The following is a 10,181-nucleotide window of genomic DNA, read 5'->3' as shown; positions in this document are numbered from 1 at the left end:
TATTGATGTTATTTTTATTAATTAAAATATCAAAAGTGTATCCAGATTCATTTTCTTCGTTATTAATAACTATTGGTGAGTTTTCTATTTCTTGAGACATATTTATAGTATTAAATCTTCTTACGATAAATATTTTAATTGTTTGATAACTTTTTTAAATATGAATATTTAAAAACAATGGTTATTCATTATCTTGTTTATGATGTTTATGACGTTTATGATGTTTATCATGTTTATGATGCTGCATATGCATATATTCTTATTAACGATAGATTGAATATGCAAACTAATAATAAGAATAATAAGAACGTTACTTAGCTCTGATACCAAAATTGACGACATGACGGAATTAATAAAATTAAGACAGAATATACCTGAATGATGCGTCGGAATGGATTGACGATGGATTGTTTGTCTGGGTTTGATATGTTTATATGAATATATGGATATGTTTGGATAGGGTTCTGCTATTCAGAAATAGACGAGCTATTTCAACAGAAGAAGATTGAGATCAACTCAAATCTTAAACACTCAAACTTAGCTTGTTTATTTCATATGGGCAAATGCCCTATTTATAGGCTCAAAGGAGCCGAGTACAATAATAGAACTGCAATCGTTTGATTGCAATATGACAAACATATTTACAATAATAAGTGCGTCGCTCTGATACCAAATTGAAATACATAGCGCAATTAATATGATTAGGATAGAATATACCTGAATGATGCGTCGGAATGAATTGACGATGGATTGATTGTCTGGGTTTGATATGTTTATATGAATATATGGATATGTTTGGATAGGGTTCTGCTATTCAGAAATAGACGAGCTATTTCAACAGAAGAAGATTGAGAACAACTCAAATCTTAAACACTCAATTTTAGTTTTCTTATTTCATATGGGCAAAGGCCCTATTTATAGGCTCAAAGGAGCCGAGTACAATAATTGAGTTGCAATCGTTTGATTGCAATATGACAAACCTATTTACATTATAGCCCCCTAGACTATTGAGGGTTACACACTTTATATCATATCCTAGACCCTACTTTTTGACAATAATAATTATAAAAGACAAATGACAAATAATTACAATTCCTTTCCATATTGAAAGGCCACGTGTTTTCAATAATGTGTCTTCTTTAATAATGGCTTCTTATGTCATTGCTTACGTCATTCCTCCCGCCTCCGAAAAGACATGTTTTTGAATAATGTTTGCTTTTGTCATGGCTGACGTTAATCTTCCATGAATGGTGTTTCTTCTGTGTTTTCTGAACAGTGACTGCAATTGTGTCTTGGAGCATGCATAATATGTTTGCAAAGTTGTTTCTTGATATCATCGGGTAATTCAGCCAGTTGATGAGAAAATTTTTCGAAAGGTTGTTCGAATGTTTCAATTGCTTTCATTGCTTCCGGAGTGATTTCATTGTCTGTTAAAGAGTAGATAATGAAAGTTTTACTAGCATAATTTACTCTGATTCTTGACCTTTGATCTTTACCGTTGCCAATGCGTGATGATGCTAAATAAACACCGGCAAGTGCAAAGATTAGATGCTCTTGTGTTGGTGATTCACGGGGTAGATCATCTTTTGTTGGTTTTGAGCCGTTGCTTATTCCCATGTTTGCAAAAGTAATACTTGGGACAATTAGTTGAGAATATTCATCAAAAATTGGGTAGCTAGAATGCATTTTGATGAATAATCCTCTTTCTTGTTTTGCAAAGCGTATTTTATAATTTCTGATGATAGTTTGCACAGCAGAAGGGAATTCGCTGATGCAGTGTAAATTGGTGCCTTCTAGATAGATAGTGTCGATGAATCCATGAATAAAATAATCCCATAAAGTCATAGGATCTGATAAATCGGCTAGGAAAACTGCTTTAGGGCCTGGGCGCCTGGCTATTGGGTAAAAGCCCATTAAAGAATGGACCTCGGTGTAGGAAACGAGGCTATCCCATAATTCAGCGAATTTTTTGGCAGATGGTTTTTTCATGGCTTCTTTTTCTTTGGTTGATAGAATGGATTCAAGGGCAATTTTTGCATTTAATTGGTTAAGGGATCTTGGGATGGATACAGGTTTTTGTGGTGTGAAGCTGGTTATAGGTTTTTGTGGTGTTAGGAGAACTGTTTTTGAACATTCTACGTTATCTTTTATCACTGCTTTGTATGCTTCGTTGTATGCGGCTTCTGCTTCATTTTTTGTTTTGTAACTTTTGTGAATAATATTTCTTCCAAGAATATATGAACTGGCAATTCCCCAATTGTCATATACTCCTTTGTTTTCTCCGTTGAAAATTACGTACCATTTCTTTATATTTTGATTTGCTTGAAGTGGTGGGTATTCTTCTGGATTTTGTATTATAGGTTGTTTTTCTGACTTGAGCATTGTTTGTGGCTGACTATCATCGGATGAAATTTCTTGAATGTCTTCTTTTGGTTGCTTCGTTGTTGAACTGCTAGCTGCTTCTTCTTTAGGTACTGATTGAGATGATAGAATTTGTATTGTTTGTAGTAGTTGTTCTTTTTCTCGTCTGACTGCTTCGAGTTGTCTGACTAATGATGCTTCTTGCTCTTCTTTTTGTTTGAACTGGTGTTTGATTTGCTTCATGATTGCTTCCATTTCAGTATTTCTGTGGATTGAATATTTGCGTCTCTTGGGTACCTGAATAATTGCTTAAAATTGTTTGATATGAAAATTTTCATATCAATGTATGCTTTTGGTGATATATTCATATCACTGTATGCTTTTGGTGATATTTTCATATCACTGTATACTTTATCATTGTTTACTTCAGATGGTATTTTCATACCAATGTATGCTTTTGGTGATACTTTCATATCACTGTATACTTTTGATGGGTCAGATATGAGGGTTCCCTCGTTATCTAGTCCCAATAATACTTTTCCCATAGGATTATGTACCTGCATCTTAATCAGAATCAGTTGTATATGCATAAATATCTATATCTGAATTTATATCTGAATCTTCTATGGGTTCGTATCCAAGGTCGTATGCAATTTTTAATATATTTGTTTCTTTTTCGTTTTTAGTTTTTTTCGGGCATTCATAAGCTTTGTGTCCTTCTTCTTGACATATCCAACATTTACAGTCTTTTTTATTCGATGGGCAATAATTTGTTTTGGATTGATATTTTTGTTTATATTGTTTTCTATTTCGGAAATATTTTCTTGCGTTTCAGATGGAATTTCTAGTGCTGCAAATAATTTAGTTAGTGTTTCTACTTTTTCTTGTAAAGTTTCCATATATTGTGTGTATTAAAAATAAAATTTTTAGTTTCTTTTTTCTAGTGAAGTAGTTGTTTTTTCTATCATATTTAACAAATTAATTTTGTTATTTTATCTTCAAGGTTTTTTATTTGTTCTTGTTTCTAATTTATACTATTATTTATTATATGTATTGCTTCAATATTAGATATACAATTTATCATTGATATGTCAGAATCAATTTTTAAGTCTAAAAGAAATTTTTTAGATTGTTTCAATGTTTTACGAAAAAATTTTAATTCTTGTTTATTTGTATCTAGACTTGAAAAACTCATGATTATAATTTTATAATAATAATAGTTTAGTTTCGTTTTAAATTTAAAGTTACGATTAAAATTTATTTAATAATAGTGTTAATTATAATAGTGTTTAAAAGACATATGTTTTAGAATACAAATAGTTTTGTTTTTAGACGTCGTATTTGCTTGTAACGGATTTTAATACTAGTTCTTATGAAATATCTAACATCATGAATATGGTTATTGTTTAAAATCGTACCTTGATTATTAGGTTTGTAAGAATCCTTGAGATTTTTCTTAAAATTATTTATAGATTCTTGGATTTGTTGTATTCTTAAAATAATATTTCTATTAGGAATACAATTCATCAAAATTTTGTTAGACATAAATATATATTTCAAGCATGAATTTGATTAATTTGATTATTAAGAACGAGTATTATTTTAATAAAAATTTCAAATTTTGTAGAATTAATAGTTAAAATAACTCGGAATGAGATTATCATGGAGAAATAATATAACAATTGAATAGAATATCTTGAGACATATTTATAATATTAAATCTTCTTTCGATAATTTTTAATTGTTTTAATAACGATGGTTTTTTGAATATGGGTACTTGAAAATAATGATTATTTATTTTCATGTTTATGATGTTTATCATTTTTATGATGCTTATCATGTTTATGATGTTTATCATGTTTATGATGCTGCATATGCATATATTCTTATTAACGATAGATTGAATATGCAAACTAGTAATAAGAATAATAAGAGCGTTACTTAGCTCTGATACCAATTTTTTATAATAAGTGCGTCGCTCTGATACCAAATTGAAATACATAGCGGAATTAATATGATTATGATAGAATATACCTGAATGATGCGTCGGAATGAATTGACGATGGATTGATTGTCTGGGTTTGATATGTTTATATGAATATATGGATATGTTTGGATAGGGTTCTGCTATTCAGAAATAAACGAGCTATTTCAACAGAAGAAGATTGAGAACAACTCAAATCTTAAACACTCAATTTTAGCTTTCTTATTTCATATGGGCAAAGGCCCTATTTATAGGCTCAAAGGAGCCGAGTACAATAATTGAGTTGCAATCGTTTGATTGCAATATGACAAACCTATTTACATTATATTTTCTAGTGGGATCTAAATTATAATAATGTTCGGAATATTCGCATATAAATGGTTCTAGATAACACATATTACAAATTCGTAAATTAATTAAATGCCATAGTGATTCTAATTGAAAAGCTTCTTTTGATATTTTATCTTCAATTTGTTTTCCTATGAATTCCTGAATAAGACCCCCCCCCCCCCCTCCCCCCTTCACAGCATGAACATTAAAATCTTCATACACTGGTTACTTTGTCACATTAGTATTCAAGTTTTCAATTACAAGATAAATATAATCTGTAAACTGTCAAATGCATAAAACTATAGAAGATGGATCTCAAATGTAAATTATATACTTTTAAACTACATCCGCTAAAAAGGGTTTCAAAAATATTTGAAAAAATCAAAATAATACCTCTCGTTTGTTATTTGAAAACTCAAAAGCCCTTAAATATTTTGAAAATCCCTAAACTCGATTCAAAAAAAGGTTTAAAATGTTTTCAAACAAATCAAAACCATTTTAAGAAAATATCGTGGTTGCCGCTCTCACCCACTCCCCCGATTTGGCCTCTGAATGCTTGATCCGCCGTCATTGCTCTGTGCCTCCGCATGTCCGCCACTCACTCGACATATGAGGTCGCCGGTTTGATGGTCCGTCTGTGACTCTGCCTCCAGCCGTTCGTCGTCCGGCTATGTGGCATGTTCTCTCGCGTATCAGTTCTTGTACGTCTCTCCAGTCTCCATTGCTTTCTTTTTTTAGTTTTGGAGCTTCTTTACCCATTGTTTAATGGTGGAACTTAAGAACTTGAGGTGAGTACTTTTTCTCTGACCGGAGATGACAGGAGATAGATAGCTGGCGTGCATTTATCTCATATAAAAGATCAAATAGTATTAAATTTTATAAACACAGTGTCACTATGTTGATGCATTATTGAATGATAAATTCTGAGATGCAAATTTTTTATAGTTTTATAGGTAATAATTATTGATTTCTTAATATGTTAATTTCATGATAATTCTTATATGAATACGTATGTTGATAATTGTTAATTGAATTTATGTTAATAATTTTATATGTTTAGTTTCTAGTATTGTTAATTGTTTTCTATGATTTTATGATTTGTTGTTTAGTGTTTTGTATTATAGGACAATTGTGGAAAATTTTATGCATTCGCTGTTGAACATATTTATATGAATATAAATACACACCAATATAGCTACAAATAAATTTGGTTATGGCCCTCTAGTATTTATGTTCTAGTTCCGCCCTTGCTATAAATAGAGGCGCACATCACTCCATTTTTCACACCTCTCTCAACCATTCTCTCCCAACACCTCCAAAGCCTCAAGAATTTTCTCTACCCTTTCTTAGGAGTTAGTAGCGAGTCCCGGAGCGCCAGAAGGACCCAAGAAGAAGAGATTTCGGTTCAGAAGTTTCGTCCGCGCAGAGCCCGGTTCTTCGCTAAACTCCATTATAAGTGAGTTATGCTTACCCGACCTCAAGTATAGCTTATGTTTAAATATATTATCGTTATTAGGAACTTATAAACAATATATATATATATATATATATATATATATATATATATATATATATATATATAGTATAAAATATGTTATAAAAAGAGTTATTATAATATATTTTAACTACTCGTGGTACGGGAAATCTGGTTTGAAGGGCCGCACAGGGTTGTTGGATTTCAGAAGTGCTATAATGCCAAAATGGTCCTGCCTTCCAGTGTTTCATGTTTGGCCCTATCTGTACATAGTGGTTGAAAAGTATTGTTTAACACTTATAAAACAATATCGCTCATAAATAGTCGCAATAAATATTAGACTAAAATCTAGTGGTAATGATACTAGGTTTCGTCGAATGAAAGTAGAATCGTTAGAAGCGAAGCGCTGCCCGAGTTTGGAATCAACACTTTAACAAGTGAGTGCATAGTCACTTTCATGAACATGATTTTAATACAAGTATTAAATATATGTTGTTTGTGAAACTTTTGATATTTCCTGAAATACGTATTAAGAGCATATCTGATAAAATATGATGATTTAGGATACAGAGTAAACCTAAACTACTTAAGAGGAATATTGGGTAGTATCTCCTCATGAGTACGAGTGAGATACACACGGAGGGTAGAACTTTAAAACTTGTCATTGATCTGAGAGCATGGATTAGACTTCGTCATTTGTCCTTAGTCCGAGAGTATGGAGAGGACATAGTTATTTGTCATTAATCCGGGAGCATGGATAGAGACATAGTCAATTGTCCCTAGTATGAGAGTATGGAATCGGCACAATTATTGATCCTAGAGTATGGATTTGACATACTTGATCTAGGAGTATGGATTAAGTTAATAGGTTAACTTTAGATCAGAGAGTGTGGATTGTGTCGTTGTAAGGATCGACAGAGTGGGATAAGAATTGCTTGTGTAAGATGAAATTGTATATTTTGTGAGTTCATATATATATATATATATATATATATATATATATATATATATATATATATATATATATATATATATATATATATATATATATCTGTGTGTGTGTGTGTGTTATAACATTGTGGGATTTAAAATCCCTACGTACTCACCAGGTTTCTCAACCTGACCCACTCAGTTTATTTGTATCACAGGTGTCGTACGAAGCTATATTACACTGAGAGATTAAAGGAGATGTAAATCACTAGTGTAAATGAATGTAATGTCTATTTATGTTTATGTTTATGTATTAACGATGAGATCCCAAAGTTTTAATATAAACAAAAATACATTTCTTCGGAAATGCCTTGATAATATATTTATCATGTTTTCTGGGAGCAAATTCCGCAATATTATTCTTTAAAATGAATATTCTGATTTTCAAATAAGCATAAATAAAATTTTTAAAATGACCGTGAATTCGGGGATGCCACATATGGGCCCCTCGATGATTTGGTGTTGACATCATGAATATCTGGTCGGGTCCTGACTGAAATTGATGTGTCCAATTTAGTAGTCAAATGTAGTCACCATAAGTCTTTATCAGGAAACATAATCTTGAATTATGAGAATGACCATTATCCATGTCTCGAATTCATACAGATATCATGAGGATGAAGAAATAGTTGATCACTTATCTGAGGGTTGGAACTGATTTGGTTAGAGTTCGGCAGATGCATTGGATGAAATTCTCTCTGTTGATTATTAGAGAAGTATAGGACCATATATAGTTGATGAGTTGTCCAAGTGGGAGACTACTGGAAAGTGTGTCCAAGGTCATTAACTATTGGTGATATTTCTAATAATAGCACGGTCCTCTTGGGTTGCCCTTAAGGCTCAAATTAAGTAGAATAAATAAAAGAGGAATTAATTTATTAATTATTATGGTTTAATAATTAATTAGAAACTAATTGGAAAACAATTTGAGAATTAATTAACAGTTTAATTAATAAAAGGGTTGAATATTAATTAATCAATAGTTGGTTAATCAGGAATGTTCCAGAACCCTAGGAAAAAGGGTGATGGATGAAAATTCCCTTTGGATCAGGGGAATTTCGTTCTAGGGCTATCCCCTCCCACATGGGCTTGAGGATAAAACCTTAGGAGGTATCCAAGGCTATAAATAGGGTCATAGGGATTCATTCCTCCTTGCTCAATCTTGGCTTGATTTTTCGCCACTTTTTTATCCCTTCTTGTGGAAGAACTCTCCTTATAGTTCATACCCTCCTGGTTATTTTTTATTCTACTCTTTTGAGTTCATTGGGTGTGAACCAAGAGAGGGATTATGGTTTGGGTCCTTATCATCCAAACAAGGTGACACGCACCAGGAGTCAAGCGCGAAGAACTTTGGCTGCAAAAGAGGTATGTGATTCTTCTTTGTATTTTTGGTTTTCTTAGGGTAGATGTAATAGTATGAAACCATAGATCCATCGGTTGCATGTACACTTAGGTATATCGTTGTGGTTTCGATTTTTCTGCTGCCTAGTTTAGAGTGTATTTGATGCTTAGAAAACCTAACAGTAGCTCCAAAAACAAGCACATGCAATCTCAGATGAATTCTTAGAAGGAGTACCATAATTTGTAAACTCAGTCCATAACAAAGAAGCCTAATCAACCTTCAACCCATAGTATAATCCTTTTATGAAATAATAAAATTTGAGCTTCGCTTTGTTAAATCCATAATTTATTGTAGTCAAGCATCAAAGAGTAATTCCAAATAATAGGCAAATTCGACTTTTTAAACTCACCGATAAGAGAAATCGGTGGATTATGTCCCGTTTTATTAAGCATATAAAACACTCGATCAGAAGTTGGCTCTTCAAATGGACTTGTAGTTGGTAATTGAAGAATATGAGTGAACTGCTTCTTTAACAACTTCTTTGTTCCTTTGGACTCCATCTGGATCGTGATCGTATCTATATCTTTGTGATAAACTGTTGTAGAAGTAGCTAAAGAAATCCAATGTATCGGAATCACGAAGGAAGAAGATAAAGCATATGAAAGAACATAATCGTTCAAGCATTGAATCATAATCTTCAGTTCTTCATGATAAAAAACAAATTAGGATAAAACCAAACGTTTTTCGATTGAACCTTCATATGAGGAATAGTTCAATATAGTCGGTTGCATCGAATTAGTTGAATGGTGCAGATGGATTAGACATGATGATCGAGGATTGTAAGAATTTTTGCAGAGAGGATTTTAGGGTTAGGGTTCTTGAGAGAATTTAGAAATCCGAAAGTCTGAATTGAACCGCCAATAATCCTTTTATAAATGGCGTAAAATTTGAATTTGAATCGATAACCAACCAGAATGCATCGTGTGTAAAGTAGGTAACTGAAGTGACATGTGCTTTATCTACCACATGTAGACGTAATGGATGTATTTCTTAATCAACGACAAAGTATAGTAACCAAATGTCAGCATACAAAGGTTTCTCGAACTCTACACCAAAAGAAAATAATAACCATATGAAAAAGTAAACTTCTCCAAAACTTCGATAGTAACCAAGAACCATTCTTCGACAGGTAAGGTTGGGTATCATGCACTTAAGAGATTTGAAAATGAAATCATAAACCAAACTTTGCAAGATCTTGGTACAAGTTAGTATTACTTGAAACCTCGAGGATCCCATTTCAATGTGTTCTAAATGAAAAGATATAATAAAGATAACAAAATTTTGGTTAAAGTGTGATATCAAACACACTTTGATATAAAGACAGTAAGATCCCGGGCAAAGATACTCTTCCTTCGATATCAAGAAAGAAATTGAAGTTATAACATCCTGACTACCATGTATAAAAGTTTAAAGTTTATAATCATGTTCTTAGACCTACTCGACGAGTTGGATGCCCCAACTCGTCGTGTAGAAACAGTTCAGGCCGCGTGACTTTATGAGGTCTACTCGACGAGTTGGAGGAGCCCAACTCGACGAGTAGGAGTTGGAAAATGAAACCCTAATTTCCAGGGTTTTGCACCCTATTAAAAGGGTCATTATCCTCCCCCAGCTCCCTTACCATTCCCATTGAGCTCATAAAA

The 10,181-nt window shown here is 32.4% G+C and overlaps 1 long non-coding RNA gene across 1 annotated transcript; it reads left to right on the top strand.

The window, feature by feature from the left end:
* Positions 1–5,948: 5,948 nt before the first annotated feature.
* LOC145163035 (uncharacterized) lies at positions 5,949–7,912 on the top strand. Its single transcript, XR_013739524.1, has 5 exons — positions 5,949–6,131; positions 6,332–6,432; positions 6,517–6,586; positions 7,298–7,362; positions 7,746–7,912. It is a non-coding gene; the product is annotated as an uncharacterized LOC145163035 (long non-coding RNA).
* The last annotated feature ends 2,269 nt before the right edge of the window (positions 7,913–10,181 follow it).

This window comes from Lactuca virosa, chromosome 3, assembly GCF_052849685.1.
Source record: "Lactuca virosa cultivar CGN04683 chromosome 3, Lactuca_virosa_CGN04683_v6, whole genome shotgun sequence".
Lineage (NCBI taxonomy): Eukaryota > Viridiplantae > Streptophyta > Magnoliopsida > Asterales > Asteraceae > Lactuca > Lactuca virosa.
Note: the sequence above shows the minus strand (reverse complement) of the source record. Positions and strands in the feature narration are given on the sequence as shown.